The 15,985-nt window shown below is 39.2% G+C and overlaps 1 protein-coding gene and 1 pseudogene across 2 annotated transcripts in view; both read right to left on the bottom strand.

Annotated features, from left to right (window-relative positions):
* SLC35F1 (solute carrier family 35 member F1) overlaps positions 1-15,985 on the bottom strand; it is a 368,958-nt gene that overhangs the window by 333,951 nt on the left and 19,022 nt on the right. The gene's annotated exons all lie outside the window — the stretch shown is intronic.
* LOC115941360 (U4 spliceosomal RNA) lies at positions 12,677-12,739 on the bottom strand (annotated as a pseudogene).

The following is a 15,985-nucleotide window of genomic DNA, read 5'->3' as shown; positions in this document are numbered from 1 at the left end:
GGCCACCGGCTGGCCACCGCGGCACTGACAACGTTCACTCCCAGCTGCACGTCAAGCTTCCTTTCAGAAGCTCTGCATTCCACCGGCTGACACTTTGCCGGGAATCCCTTACACTTAATGGGCAACTTTAGGCACAGTCCACTGGCAATCAGGATGGAATCCCTTTTCATCTCCCTTGGCCTTGGCTTCCACCCCCCTTCCTTGCACCACTGTCATTCTTTGGCAAGGGGCAGGTTCCTGGCAAAAAGCACATTAATAGGGGTTCCCTGAGCGTTGCCCTGGGTTTGAACAGGGGTCTCTTCCCAGTCTCTTATTGCTAGCATATTCCTTGACCTCCACAGCACGAAAAAGCAAACTTGTTAACTATTCTCTCAAAGAAGCCAGAAATTTTTTAAAAGGAGAAATTAGATCATGCCTTCTTCCACTTGCTGAAATGTTTTCTTTCACTTTTTCTCTTTTGCTATTTTTCTGTTTCCTTTTTATTTGATATTGATCTGAATTTTCTCCAGGTCATTTAATTCCACTAAATTCACTAAATTTCATTTTGCTCATTTTTCTTTGTAAAATAAAGCCACATTGCTAAATTTCTAGTAAATGAGGTCTGTTTTTCCCATCTCAAGAACTGTTTTATGTCTAGATTGTTATCAAGACCTGTAACTAAGACTTTCAACCTCAAACCCAGCAGAAAACTCTCTTTTTCTGTTGTTTTGGTTTTTGTTTTTTTTCATCTGAAAAAATATCAGATTAATTAAATCCTTCCTTCTGGGAACTCCATTTCATCCCTAAATCTTTATAACCTTTTCCAGCCTTGCTCCAAAACTCCCTCAGTTCATTCTGTAAAGATTCTGGGTTCTTCATGAACCCTACAGAACATCTTCTTTTTCATAGATCGCATTCATGCTACTGAAATAAATTCCTTATGAAGAGAAATGTTCTTATTCAAGTCTAAGAATAGAACATCCAGACATAAGTGAATAAAAAATAATTCATTCAGTTGTGCATGTCTGTGGTTTTTATTTTAGTTTAGACATATTTAAGAATGTATTTTTTGACTATATGTTAAAGAATTTTTAAAAATCCTTTCCCTTTCTTAGGAATGACTTAGACTATTTAAAAGTCTCTTATTTATCAACATTGATGTCTCAACACCTGCTTCCTTCTGTGCCTTAATTGTAATTTAGCGAATTATAATTTCAATACTGCATGTTTCTGAATCAAAGGTTTTGAGCATATTCATTGCTAATGTTTAATAGTCATTTAAATTTTTTAAATTATATCAGAAGAATTCCCTATATCTACGATCTTAGTTTTATAATGGAAGCGCTCTATTTTACTTGAATTTATGGCTATATGTGCCAGGAATGTTTGAAATAAATCAGTGACCAGAGTCATGCACGTTAGTCTTTGGGGGACTGGAAAACGAACCAACACCCTTGGAAGGAGAGACCTTTATATGCCAAGGATCTTACATAGCTCCTGGCATGGAATACTCAATAAATGGTGCTCAATAAATGTTTCTTGGACAAAACTAGCAAAACCAATAATCTTTAATGTTAAGTACTGGAGAGACAGAAAACTGGTAACCAAGAGCTCTGCCTTTAGAGTCCAGCTGATGAAGGTTCAAGCCTCTTGCAATGGCCCTATGAGCTCTGAGACATGACAACTTCGGCAAGCATCCAAAGCCATGCCTCTGGCCGATGTGTGGTCCCTAATCACTGTCTTGCAAGGTAGAATCCAACTCCTTGCTAGGGAAGAATGTGAGACAGCTTGAAGAATACCTCTCCACTAAACCATTAGAAAGGATGAATAATCCCAGGGCAGAAACAACACTCAGAAAAAAAAAGAAGAAAATGGGTCACCTGAAATCAAGACTCAGTTTAAGTGCTGTGAATGGGAGACTGTAATACAAAAGAAAAAACCATGGCAAGAGAATTACTCAAAAAATGTGAGACTCTGCCCAAGGAGGGGGACCCAGACCTACTGAAAGAGAAGCATTTCATTCTGCAGAACAGTAAAGAAGGCGCATTATCAAGGGCAGGGGCCTCAATTATCCCCCAGAGAGAGACACACGTTACTCAAAGTAAACAGTGTAAATCCATGGCTACCCAGGAAACACACCACTTTCCTGGACACATGCCACCCACGCTACCTTTCACAGCTCACTCAGTAGAAACCTACAGTGACAGGTTAAGCAACTGAAAGCCTCAGGGACACAAGTGAACAGATGATATTTTCAAACCTTGTCCAACCTGAAGGTGATAATTACATGAGGGAAATAAGTATATGAGGTGAGAACAATAGGTTCCATGGGTTGTGTTAAAGGAAGAAAGTTGTTTTTTTTTTTCTGAGCTGTGGTTCACGATGCCGGGATCATGGGCTCCTGGAAGGGATGTGATGGCATCTCCCAGAAACCAAGCCTGACAGGAGGCTTGCCAATCTAATAAAGAGACTTTAAATTCAAATTTGGGGAAAGAGGAGAAAGAAATAATCAGAAAAAATTAAGGCCTTTGTCAAATCTGGTATGATGGAGGACAGCAGGTGTGCATGGAGAAGAATAAACAATAAACTATAATGGAGGAGGTTCCTAACAATTCCAAGAAGAAAATGATGAAGAAAAGTGTTAGAACTGACCAACACTTTTAGCATTAGATGCTCATATTTAACTTTACTACTACTTTACTAGCTGCCTGACCTTGAGAAATCACTCAATCCTCTATGCCTTAGGACACACATCTGCAAAAATGGTGTTAATACTGCATCACCCCAGAGAGTTGTAAGAATTCAGGGGAGTGAATACACAAAAGGCATTAAGAACAGTGCCTAGCACAGGGCAAAAAATGGCCTATGTAAAACCCAACTCCTGCTAGCCTTATGCCTTTACCCCAATATGCCTACTCAACTCTGCACCTCTTCTTCTATTTCACCCACACATATACTGCTTTCCTGCTTAGAATAATATCCTTTGCCCTCTTGTCTGCTGGAAAACTCCTAATCTCTCAAAACTAAGTGTATTTCCTTTTCCAAGAAGCACTCTTCAACTCTTGCCAGGAAGTTCGTTGCTCTCTCCCTTTAAGTTCCTTTAACAAATCTCTCCTCAACACTCATCTCCACTGTAACACACATCACACTACACTATAATTGTCCATTCGTACTCGAATGGGAACCCTTCCAGGAGGGAGAGCTAGCTTATGTGGGTGATACTGGTATCCCCAATGTCAAGTGCAAAGTTTGATATGCAATAAGAGTCTGAAAAACATTTGCTAAATAAAGGAATATAGGCCATGAAGACAAGTCTAGACCCTCCAGCAGAACCCAGCATGCTCTTAACCTCAAATAGCAGAAGAAAAGTATGTAACTGAGAATCAAATCAGAGAGAAAATATAATCAATCCTTCTAAGAAGTATATGAAAACAATTTAGAGGGCAATGGACCCAATTTCCGAGTAATGTAAAGGAGTGGGTACTGTTTACTTAGTATCCAGGATATTAAAGCTTAAATTACCTTTCAGTACCAGATCACACCCAAAGTAATTAGAATTGGTACATCTCCCAAGCAAAAGGCTGAGACAAAAAAAAAAAAAAAAAAATGAATGTTACTGCTTCTTCATCCCTGACCTTCATGCAGACTTAATTCTGCTACTTAACCCAGTTAGGATTTGTCTTGGTTAAAGCCCTGTCATTTATGAACATTTTCCTGTTTTTTCCCCACATCACTGGTCAGATTCCTTTACTGCCATTTATTTCACAGTTACAAGAAATACTGAAACAAATACAGCTACTAAGACATGGTGTTTATGCCTCATGAATAACTGCTTCTTAGCTCCTTTTGTTGGTTCCTCCTTCCCCTTGAGCTCATAATGTAGGAGTGACCCAGGGCTCAGTTCTTGGTCCTCATCTCTCCTTCATCTATATCACTTCTTTAGATATCCAATCCAATCCCACGGTTTTAAATATCAACTATGCGATGACTCCCAAACATATATGCCCAGCCAAACTTTTCTCTTGTTCCGGACTCCAATACCCCAATGTCCACTCAACAATTGACATGAATATATACAAACATTCTAAATACAACCCTGGACTGCTGATCTTTGCCTCACCCCTACTCACTCATTACACCCTCCCTACCACAGTTGATTGCAATTCCACCTTCCCAGCTTCTCAGGCACCAAGAGCCTTGATATCATCTTTAACTCCTCTTCTCTCACACTCCACACCCTATCAGTCCAGAAATCCCGACGGCTCTACCCTCAAAATATATCCAGAATCCTATCACCTTTTGTCATCTACATTGCTGCCATCATCTTGCACCTGGATTACTGATGTCACCTCTTAAATGGTCTCCCTAATTCTCCTCTTGGCCACCTATAATTGTCTCTTCTCAACAGAGCGGCCAGAGTGATCCTTTTAAGAGAGCTCTTATGGAATGGAATCGGATCACACCTCCCCTTTGCTAAAAATCCTCAAATAGCTCTCATTTCACTCTGCATAAATGCCAAAGTCCCTACAATGGTCTGCAGTGCTCTCCTCCCATGATCTCTTTTCATCTCTAGAACCTCTTTTCCCACCATCTCCCCCATCCTCTCCAGCCCCCTTGGCCTCCTGCTATTTGTTGAGCAGCCCAGGCACCAATGGCCTCAGCATTTGTACTTTATTCTGTCTGGAAAGCTCTTCTGCAGACATCCAAACAGCTGTTCCCTCATCTCTGCCAGGTATTTCCTCAAAAATCATCTTCTGAGACAGGTCTTCCCTGACCACCTTTTCTAAAATTTCAACCATGCTTCAGATCACCCCTCCACTCTAAGTTTTTCTCAAACTCTATAAAAGCAGAAGATTTCTGCCTATTCTGTTGGCTGCTGTTTCCCCAAAGCCTAAAAATGTGCTTCGCACAGAGGAGGCACGCAATAAATACCTAAATGAGTGAATGAACCAGGTAGATAAACAGTTCTCCTACTTTCCAGACCAGGTTTTTGAAAATAAAAACAAATGGCACTACTCTATAACTGCTTTAAAATGTCTGCGATGGTTGAAATTCAGTATCATGTAACCTAAACAATCTTAGTGCACAAAAAGGTCAATATTTTTCTAAGGATGTTTTTCCTTACTTCTCTGTCACAAAGCACATTTCCATTTGGCTACTAATGCTTTTCCTCTAGGTAAAATCACTTAAAACAGTTTACACAAAGGCTGGAAAGAACAATGCTACAGTCACCTTAAAGAGGACATATTATATGGTCTTTCATACTTATAACAGAAAACTTAGGTTGAAATAGGAAAGTAATGGTGAACTGAAGACAGAAGTGGATGTCATGTGATCTGAGTTCTTATCCAAGCTCTACCCCTTAGGAGCTCTGCGAAGAGAGGGGTATCAATCTCTGGAAACCTCAGGTGACCCATATTTGAATAAAGAAGCACAATATCAGCCCTTCTACCATCTTAAAGATGTTGTGAAAATTGTATTTGAATGGCAATTTGCAGACTGCTTCCATAATCATCATTTTATTTGTAATTATGTCATGTCGTTAAAGTAATAATTTTAGGGGGGACCTGGATGGCTCAGTCGGTTGAGTGTCCAACTGTTGGTTTTGGCTCAGGTCATGATCTCAGGGTCGTGGGATTGAGCCCCGTGTCAGGCTCCACATTCAGCGTGCAGTCTGCTTGAGAGATTCTCTCCCTCCCTCTCCCACCCTCTCTACTCCTCCCCACCCCCGCTTGCATGCTCTCTCTCTCTCTCTCAAATAAATAAATATATAAAAGCTATAAATAAATAAAGGAATAATTTTAAAATCCACATTTTTTTATTAGGTGCCAACCCACTTAGACTATTTTCTCCCCCTACTCTATCCTCAACCTTTTCCAAAAAAAAAGTCTGGAAAGGAGTCAGGATTTGGAAGTTAATTGTGAGGAGAATGGAGGGAAGTGGGCATTACTGAGGAAACCATCCAGTTCATTTTCCTTTTATTTTTATTTTTTTCAGGAAAGTCTAGTCAGAATAATGGAGCACAAAGAAAGAGTAAGACCTTTTGTTCTTCAATTCTAAACTTACAACACCAACTGCAATTCCTTTCAAAACTTTTTGCAACTCGTGGAAAAAGCTCATCATTTTAGCAACTATCATCTCTTAGGACCTTGGTCTCTCTCTTTGTCATGTTTCTGTCCTCAGCTCTTCTGAGATCTATCTCTAAAAGTTCCATCTAAAGAACCATAATATTGAACAACTTACACTTTTTCCAAAATTAAAGATGTCTATAATGTAAAAGGAAAAATGTGTTACTATCCAGAAGAGAAGTGTTTCCCATTACAATCCCGCTGTGAAGACACACAGCCACTGGACCAGGCATGGCATTGAAGGTGAAAAGACAGCGGAGAGTCTCTTTAAGCCTGCAGTACCAGAGGCTTGTCTTGACTTGTAGGTTCACAAACTTGAAAATGGGGAAAAGAATGCTGCGTCTAACTGTTAAGAATCAATCATCTTAAACACTTGCAATGCTCTCTAAAATAATCATCATCAGCAATTAACTCTTATTTTTCAGAAAAACTGAATATTTTAAACTGTGTGTGCATGTATATATATATATACAAATATATGTTATATATATATAATGAGTTACTTTACCTAAATAAGTCTCCCCACGTCGCCTCATAAATAACTCTACTTCATAAAATGGGGTAATAAATACAGCTTACCTCGCAGGATGTTATGAGGATTAAGCGATATAATGTATACAGCAAATACTAAATAAACAATGGTCAATTTGTGACTACATCTAAAAAAAAAAAAACCTCCAATGGAAAAGAAACATGGCCTCTGTTGTAGCAGACCTTTCCAAATAGGACCAACCCTGTCTATACGCGACTTAAGGAGAAGAGGTAGCGTACTCGGACTGAGAGGGACAGCGTTAAGGAGAGACTGGGCAAGTGCCAGACAACATGTGAAGGGGAACAGCATTGGCCCTCAGAACCCGGGGACCTTTTTTTCCAAATGCCCTGTCAAAAAGGGATTTCCCAGCTCTGCCTTCCAACCCCCAAATCTGCTCGACTTCGTCAAAGGCAGATCCAGCCACATTTTTGCAAGAATCCAGACCATTGAGGAGTAGAGTAAAAGCACTCAGATTTGACAGCATAACTGAAATGAAGAGTAAGAATGGTTTCATACAGAAATAAGAATCACATCTCAAAAACTGCTTACAATTTACTCTTTAAAACTGGAATCCTGTAAAGTTTAGTTAAATGTGCCTTGTTTGTATGCAGGCGTTCTCTCCCTAGAACAGATGTATCCATAAAGATGGCAGTAAAGTAAGTCAAAACAAATCAACAAATACTTATCATGTGCTTACATTTAGAATATATTCTCACAGTGTGTGTGTTTATGTGTGGGTATGTTGGGAGAGGTGGATCTCACAAAACAAAGTTAAGGACTCTTTTTCAGAAAATAGAATAAAAAATAATAACTAGTTTGTCAGTATATGAAATTTACTATTTTTTTCACTACATTTTGAACTTTTCAGCTATTCATAGCATTTTCCAATAGCAGCATGACTCTGAGTTTCTGAGCCCCACAACAGATTTTACGCTAAGTTTGGCAATGAGGTGGGATATCTGGCCTCACAACTCTGACGTCAGAGATGATTTGTCCCTTCCCTCACCCAGATCCTTTACCTTCTTCTTCCTAATGGCCTTTGACCTGTCAATAATGTGTACAGATAGCACACAGTAAGCAAAGTAATAACAAATAGGAGAACTGGACGAAGTTCAATCATAGAAGTAAGTCTCCATAATTGTTCATGTTTTGTTTTTGAATAGCAAGCACAAATACAGAACAACAGACTATCAAATATAATTGCAGAAAATTATCTTCTGATGGTCATTTATTCTCCTTTTCAAAAATAAACAGCAATGAAAGCAGCCATTTTTTGTGCATTTCTCGCACCTGGAAACTAGACTTCACATCTCCATGAAGAGACTGGATCTGTGGATGGTGAAGAACCATCTCACAGAGGCCTTGTTGCCAGAGTTTACGCTTCCCTGACTGATGCTTATAAAGTTTGAAACACCATCTCCATTTCACATTTGCATGTAGCAGGACCACGTTGGGGGAGGGGGGGGGAAGGAAAACAGCGAAAGGCAGACATGATGATGAAAAAGGATGTAAAGCTGAAGGGACTTCCAGGACCAGTAAAACCAATGATTTGACACAAACTGAGGTTCAAGAACATGTTCAGACCTACAAATAATAGGAAACTTTTCTTTTGTTTGGTCAGGCTACTAGTCTTCATGTTCATTGCAAGAATGGAATGAAAAGATTTCTCCTTGATGGGACATTTAAAATAGAGCCAAGTCTTTTGGCAAGGATTTAGGTAATTTCCATTATAAGATGATTTCAATGATCTCTGATCTACTACTGATGTATGCTTAAACCCATAAAGAACTTCACACAGAATTTCACACTGACATCAATGTCCACAGTCTTAACAAGTGGCATTAATTCAATCTGTTCAATTTTCCCTGACATTAAATTTCTCAGTTTTTTTTAATCCAGGAAAAGTTAGAGCAGAGAGTGTTAACAGCGCATCTGATAACAGGTGTTTTGCTCATGCAGAGGAGATAATTGTGTCATTTGCCTAGATTCCAATTTATAAGCTAGGGCTTCATTGGAGATCTTAGCAAATTAATATGTTAGAAAAACTACAACCACTTTTTTTTACTGAGGTATAACTGACATAGAACATTATATTAGTTTCATTGTACAACATAGAACTACTTTTAAATTGGTTCGGAGAATGTGTTTTTGGTAACCTCCACAGATCTAGTCCCAACATGAATATCAGTCAGCTGTAATTATCTACCAAACAATCTGGTTACAGACACATATATCAAAGTCAAATGGAATTTGAAATAAAGCATCATATATTTTAGAAATCCATCAGCAAGATCTGTAAGACTCAATCCATATGGATCAATAACAAGATCAGTGCATCTGACATAAAAGTTGTCTCAATGCACTTGACTATTGATTATGTGAGAATTAAAAGAATTTGAGACTGGCATGATATTTTGACAAAAGATAAACTGTGGACTAACAGAAACTGATCAAAATTTTCTCATGGACTGGCTAAGAAAGAAATGAAAACTATTAGGTTTTTATTTGTTTCTAAATGAATGCATTACTGGTAAAAATAACTAACATAAAAGAAAATTTACAATAGCTAAAACCACACATGTCCTCTGGCTAATGACAATCATAACTACTAAGCCGATCTTGGAAAATCAGATTTAGTAGATGTAACCGACACAAAACTGGCAATGGCAAATCATTAAGGGAAGAACTAAATCTTCCTGGTAAAATTTCAATCATGCCAATATTAGATCAAGAAGTTTGGACATCACAAAAAGACAACTTCAATGACAGAGGCTATAATCACTGACATGTTAATATGTTCCAGAAAGCTGAACAAAATATTAAGTCATTGTCTTAAAAATTATACAAAATATAAGTGATACAATTAAATTAATTTCAGTAAAATAAAAGTAGACTAAGAAATGGAACGGCTGTTCTGTGTAGAATGGAGGCTGCTTTTAGAGAAGACTAAAATTAATTGGTGTTATCAAAAGTTTAAATTCACAAACATGAAGTCATGAACATACTCAGCATCAAAACATTCTATATCCAACTGGTTTTGATCTCTTGAATACACATACACAAAAAAATTGTTCTCCCTCTTCCTTTTTCTTGGATATTTACAATATTTAAGCTCATAGTATTTACATAATTCATATTACATATTCATATTCTGTAACAACAATAGAATTAGGTCCAAACCCACAATGAGAGCAAGGGCTTTGTTGTCAGCGAGACCACAGCACTCATGTAATCCTAAGTGAGTCAGGCACTTTGGCAAGGACCAACGTCTGCAAAAAGAAATGATACTTCAAAGTGTTGTTGACAGGATTAAATGATAATCATTATACAATACCTGCATATTGGCACTTACGCCATTTTATTCCCCTCCTTGATGATAATGTTCATGATCTTGAGAAAGAGGTGTGCCTGGCACACAGTAGGTATTCAAACGTAAGGTAACTATTATGCAAATGATGATATGATGATGAAGAAGAAAAGCTGCTAAGCTAACTCCTGGGGGAGGAACAATAACTAATTTTAAAAAAATAACTACTGAGTCATGTTAATTTTATGAGTGTTTTCCAGATACGAATGGAAGATCCCATATGGAAAAAAAAAAAAAAAAAGAGCTGTTTTCATTCAGAAAAAGCCTCAAATAAACAAGAAATGGGATGAAATATATATATGGCTGCTTAAAGATAGGTTCAAATCTTCAGTGGTATTTGAACAACTCACTCCATGGAATGAGTTTGCTTCTGAAGTGAAAGCTAATCCATTGCATTATTGGTGACAGAATCAATAATTTCCAAAAGCAAATAGCTATTGTATGAAAGAAAAGAATGAAAGTCACTGGCATAAAGGTAAGTAGGCATTTAAAACCAGATGAGCTGCCCTTGACCGCTCTGTGATTCTTGGTTTACTTGAAAACTCATTATTATGGTAGTTGTTATTGGTTTTGCTATTGTAATTGATTGGTTTTGACTTAAGGGTTTCATCAAGGATGTCACCCCTATTTTATAAACCTTCTTGCCTTGATCATAGAAACAGAAGAAGAATGAAACAGTTAGGTCTTTACCTTGAATATAACAATGTGGTAAGACTAATTTGCTTCTAAATGTTTTAAAATAGCAGAAAGTCTTTCCAATATGTTTTCTCATTTGAAGCATAAAAACCTAAAAATAATTGATTCTAAGTACCGATTTTCTCAAGAAGTACTGGAGCCTTTGTTTTGCTTTAGGAAACACTTTCTTTAAATATGGAATTTATAAATCAGAAAGATATGTCTAGATTCTCAAAACCAAATATAAACAGCATGGCCAGCATGTGGCTACCAGGTCTTAAAATATTGAAGGAAGGAAATTGTGACCAGGGATCAAATTTGATGCCTTGCCTTTTGGTCAGTGAGCATCATATGGGCACAAATGCAAGTTGCCATTATTGTATTTCTAAGAAGAGTTTCAGATGCTGAGACATAATCTAAAAAAAAACACAAAGGCAATAAATATAGTCTTAGTATAGATGAAATGTCCCAGATGACCCTGAGAGATAAAAGAAAACTCCATCCTCCACCAACACATCAACAGAAAGTGCCTAGTGCCTCTCCTGATGGTTAATAAAGGCTGTATTACTTTTTTTGTCTCACTGCGTATTCAGCAAATCAATTTATAAGAGATCAAAAGCAATGAGCCTAGGAAACAGCTATTTACCCTTATGTATTTCTCTCCCCCTATCGTGCTCATTTTCAAATGAAGACTGATTTCCCTGTATACTTCCTCCACGCGAATGTCTACCATCATACTTGGTTAAACTGCCATGGCTAATTACCAGAGGGGCTCTGTAATCAGCAGAGAGCAGAGGAAAGGCCGACTTAAAAGAGCACCCACTGCATGGTCCTGGCCTGGCCTGAAAAACACCTGGGATGGTGCATGCTCATTCCTCTTAGCTCATTCTCCCTTTCATGCTGGGCTGGACCATGGGCTCTGGGGTCCCTCGGCCCCCACGAAGCAACACTCATCATTGCAGAAGATCAAGGTCCAGAATGCCCACAGAATCTTTGCATACTATAATGTGCTGTTAAACATAAAAATACCTCTTGAAGAGCTCGTGGGGAAAAGATATATAATTACATGTGGCACTTGGCTGGGCTGAAGCAAGACTCAGATCTGTCTAGGAAGTAGAGCTAAGTGACACTTGTTCTCAAAATACCTATTTGTATCCACTGATTTACATTAGGGCTGAGAGGCCTTGGGGGCCATGGGGTGGGACACACGTGAATCATGTCTCCACTTAGAGTCCAGGCCTACACAGGTATATCTGGCAGAACTTTGGAAGTGAAAGGAATGGATACTAGGGTACAGAGAGGACAGTGGGGACTGCCCACAGAAGAAAATCCATATTAAGGGCAAAAATTATCTAACATAGGAAGCCAAACGGTCTGAAGGTTGGCAAGAGACCAAGTATGAGTGCAGCACTCAGTAAGTTGGTACTTAGATCCGTTCAGACAAAGCTACTTGGTGATATGTACAAATCCCAGGCTAGAAAAGAATTTACACGTGATCTGGCAAAACCATTGCACTAAACTCAGCCACAGTTTGGACCCAAGAATCCTTGTTCTGGGACCTTGCAGGGGAGGAAACATCTTCCCTCCCACTCCTCAAGAGTTGGCCAAGCTATTGGAGCAAGCTGAAGCTTGTCAGAAGCCTAAATGACTCAGCAGGAATCTGCTCCTCCAGCTGGGCGAATGCCAGTCAGGGGAGCAGGGCAGGAGGAGGGGGGCAGGCTGCTCCATGCAGAATGGACAAGGAGTCCGGCAGGGGAGTCCTGACTGATGGTGAGGCATGTGAGACAACTCTCCAGGGTTTACTGGAAGAGCCTGGAACTTCTGTTGGAACATGCTGAGATTTAGAACAGTGGGGTTTAGTTATTAATGTAAACATGATGTAATGTAGTAGTAGTCACCAAATCATGAGAGTTGACATTTTTTTCTGGTCCTGTGAAACAAACTTATCCAATTTAATTTCAGTGAGATTTATTTCTGTGAAATGTTTCTCAGATGACTTAGCAATAATCACGCCTCGGATAAACCTCATTGGCTATGATACTGCCACTGGGCAAAGCTTCTCAGGTGACCTGGACTAACAGATTAGCAGCTAGTATCCGGCAGAGATATAAACCTTTGAATTTTAACAAATCATCTCCTCTCTAATTCCACCAAAAAAAGGGTGGGGAGGGTAAAGAGTTAAGGGACTCATGGAACACAGGTTTGTTTTTAGGCCTACTGCCCAAGGCCTGATTTCTATAGGCTTGTATTTCATTTTTGTGTCTCTTTTTTTTTTTTTTTTTTAAGATTTTATTTATTTGAGAGAGAGAGAATGAGAGACAGAGAGCATGAGAGGGAGGAGGGTCAGAGGGAGAAGCAGACTCCCCGCTGAGCAGGGAGTCCGATGCGGGACTCGATCCCGGGACTCCAGGATCATGACCTGAGCCGAAGGCAGTCGCTCAACCAACTGAGCCACCCAGGAGCCCCTTATGTCTCTTTATGTGATAGATAATTGGATTAGTCTCTAAGAATGGTTCAGTGACCCACAGAGAGGAAATTATGTCTCCAAAGCATGTGTGTGAGATCTAACTCTTCTCTTCCAATCAGGTCCATCAAAAACGGGAGAAGGAGGAGAGAAGAGGCTATAGCATGAGGCCCTGTTCAGGCCATGTTCTCAGGGAACGTTCCTATATTTGAGTTCACTCTGAGTTTAAGCAACTCAAAATGGAAAAGTTGGAAATTGAGACCTTCTCGCTTTTACCCAATATACTCACCATCTCTAGAGATGAAAGCTGCAGGACTTTTCCCACTTAAAATTAGGTAACTCCTCTAAGTTTTTGCAATACAGATCTTAGAAGAATTTCTGAGCTGTTCTGAGCTAGAGGCTTGCTAAGTACAGTATTTCTTGATTTATCTTATGTTTATTCAAATGAAAAATCCTGGGGAGAGCAGAGTTATTTTCCTTAAATAAATGGTTGATTGTTATGCCTTAAATTGGAAAGGGGGGCACCTGGGTGGCTCAGGTGGTTAAGCGTCTGCCTTCAGCTCAGGTCATGATCCCAGGGTCCTGGAATCAAGCCCGCATCGGGTTCCCTGCTCAGCGGGGAGTCTGCTTCTCCCTCTCCTTCTGCCGCTCCTCCTGCTCACGTTCTCTCTCTCTGTCTCTCTCTCTGTCAAATAAATAAATAAATCTTTTTAAAAAATTGGAAAAGAATTTTTTAATGGTCACTAATGACACTAAATTGACCATTAATTTGTTTTTAGAAAGATGCACTTTTTTTTAATAAAGATTTTATTTATTTATTTGACAGAGAGAGACACAGTGAGAGAGGGAACACAAGCAGGGGGCATGGGAGAGGGAGAAGCAGGCTCTCCGCCAAGCAGGGAGCCCAATGCGGGGCTCGATCCCAGGACCCTGGGATCATGACCCGAGCCGAAGGCAGACTCCTAACGACTGAGCCACCCAAGCGCCCTGAAAGATGCACTTTTAAACAGTTATTTATTCTAACATGAAGAAGAATCCAATAACAGAAGGCTGTAGCATATGTCTAAATGTTTACTACACAGTTTCTCCAATGTAGATCTCATTTCTCATAATGCATATTACATATCTTCCTGATTTTTATGTGCATGAGCACATGAACTATGAGCTAATAATTCCGCATTGCGGAACAAGTGCAAATCTCCCATAAGATAAGTGATGCGTTGGTGAACTTACAGCCAGAAAGCTAACAGGGTCAGATCCAGCTCCACTACATATTTGGGACCCACCGGAAAATTCAAGTCAGTGAACCTGTTTCCTCATCCTCAAAAATGAAAATGACAACCACTACCTTATAAGACCTCTGTGAAAATTAAATGAGATAATGAACCATAAAGTACTTGACATTACTGTTATGATACAGATATATTAGAGTACAGAAGGTGCTCATATAAAAATGTAATTAGTAAAGTATCTTCCAATAATCATGAAAATAAAAATAATCCATGCAATAATAAATATAACTGTAACAATTATAAATTAGAATCTACTGATATGTTCTTATAGATCCGCACATAAGCCATCAATAAAGAATTCTATACAATCGTGCCTTGAAATCCAGGACTGAAACATTTTCATCTGGAACATTTGAAAAACATGAATTTTCTTTTAAAAATAACTGTTATTTTTTTTCTAATTAAAGTAGTATGGATTTAGATCAAAATGACAGACTAAGGCTTCATGCCGATCTACTCCCACCTCAATTTCCTATATATACCAGAAAATCTGTTTTTAAAAAGAAAAGATTCACAACAGTGCTGGAAAATAAGAATGAGTAGAGTTGATGGACAGAAACTTTGAGGACTTCCAAAAATGAAAGACTGACAGAATCCTACTGATAGGAAAAAACCACAACCCAGACGACATGGAGGAGAAATCTGCTGCAAAGGTGAGAGCAACTCTGGGACACTCAAACCTCAGAGATGACAGACCAGGTAGCAGGAAAGAATCCTGAAGAAAGAGCCTCAGTAATTGGCTGGTAAAGGGTTCAGCATTTCCCACGCTCCCCCCTTTCATGACTCCCCCCTCCCTGCCAACCACAGTAGCAGCAGTACCCATCCCTGGGCACGAGAGGAGAGCAGACTGGAGAGGGACTTGGATTGCCACTGCCCAAAAAGAACACAGAGTCCCCACATCCAGATGAGGAGCATTTGAACACCACACATGGCAGCATACACCAGCTCTCTCTCTCCAACAAAGGAGGCAGATTCTGGTACACAGAAACGTTATTTCCAGGTAAGTAGGCAAGGACTCTCAAATATAAAAATGAACACGAACCAAATTACCAAATACTTTAGGAAAACCAACCCTATGAGAGAAGGCACCAAATTGAGTAAAGAAAACCAGAAACATCTAAAGAAACAACTCAATAACGATGGACTCTGAAAAACAAACTGAGGGTTCTAGAGGGGAGGGGGGTGGGAGGATGGGTTGGCCTGGTGGTGGGTATTGAGGAGGGCACGTTCTGCATGGAGCACTGGGTGTTATGCACAAACAGTGAATCATGGAACACTTCATCTAGAACTAATGATGTAATGTATGGGGATTAACATAAGAATAAAAAAAATAAAAAAAAAAAAAAAAGAAACAACTCAATAGAACAAAGAAAAGGTAACTTTGAAAAAAGTATAGTTGATCCTCACATTTGTGGATCCCGTATCTGTGAATGTGCCTATTTGATAAAATTTATTTGTAATTCCCAAATCAACACTGGTGGCACTTTCAAGGTCTATGACAGACATATGTAGAGTGATGAAATTTTTGAGTCACCTGATGTGCACATT

This window comes from Leptonychotes weddellii, chromosome 8 (genome assembly GCF_054177405.1).
Source record: "Leptonychotes weddellii isolate Sample4059 chromosome 8, ASM5417740v2, whole genome shotgun sequence".
In the NCBI taxonomy this organism is placed as follows: Eukaryota; Metazoa; Chordata; class Mammalia; order Carnivora; family Phocidae; genus Leptonychotes; species Leptonychotes weddellii.
This window is presented reverse-complemented; position numbering and strand designations above follow the sequence as displayed.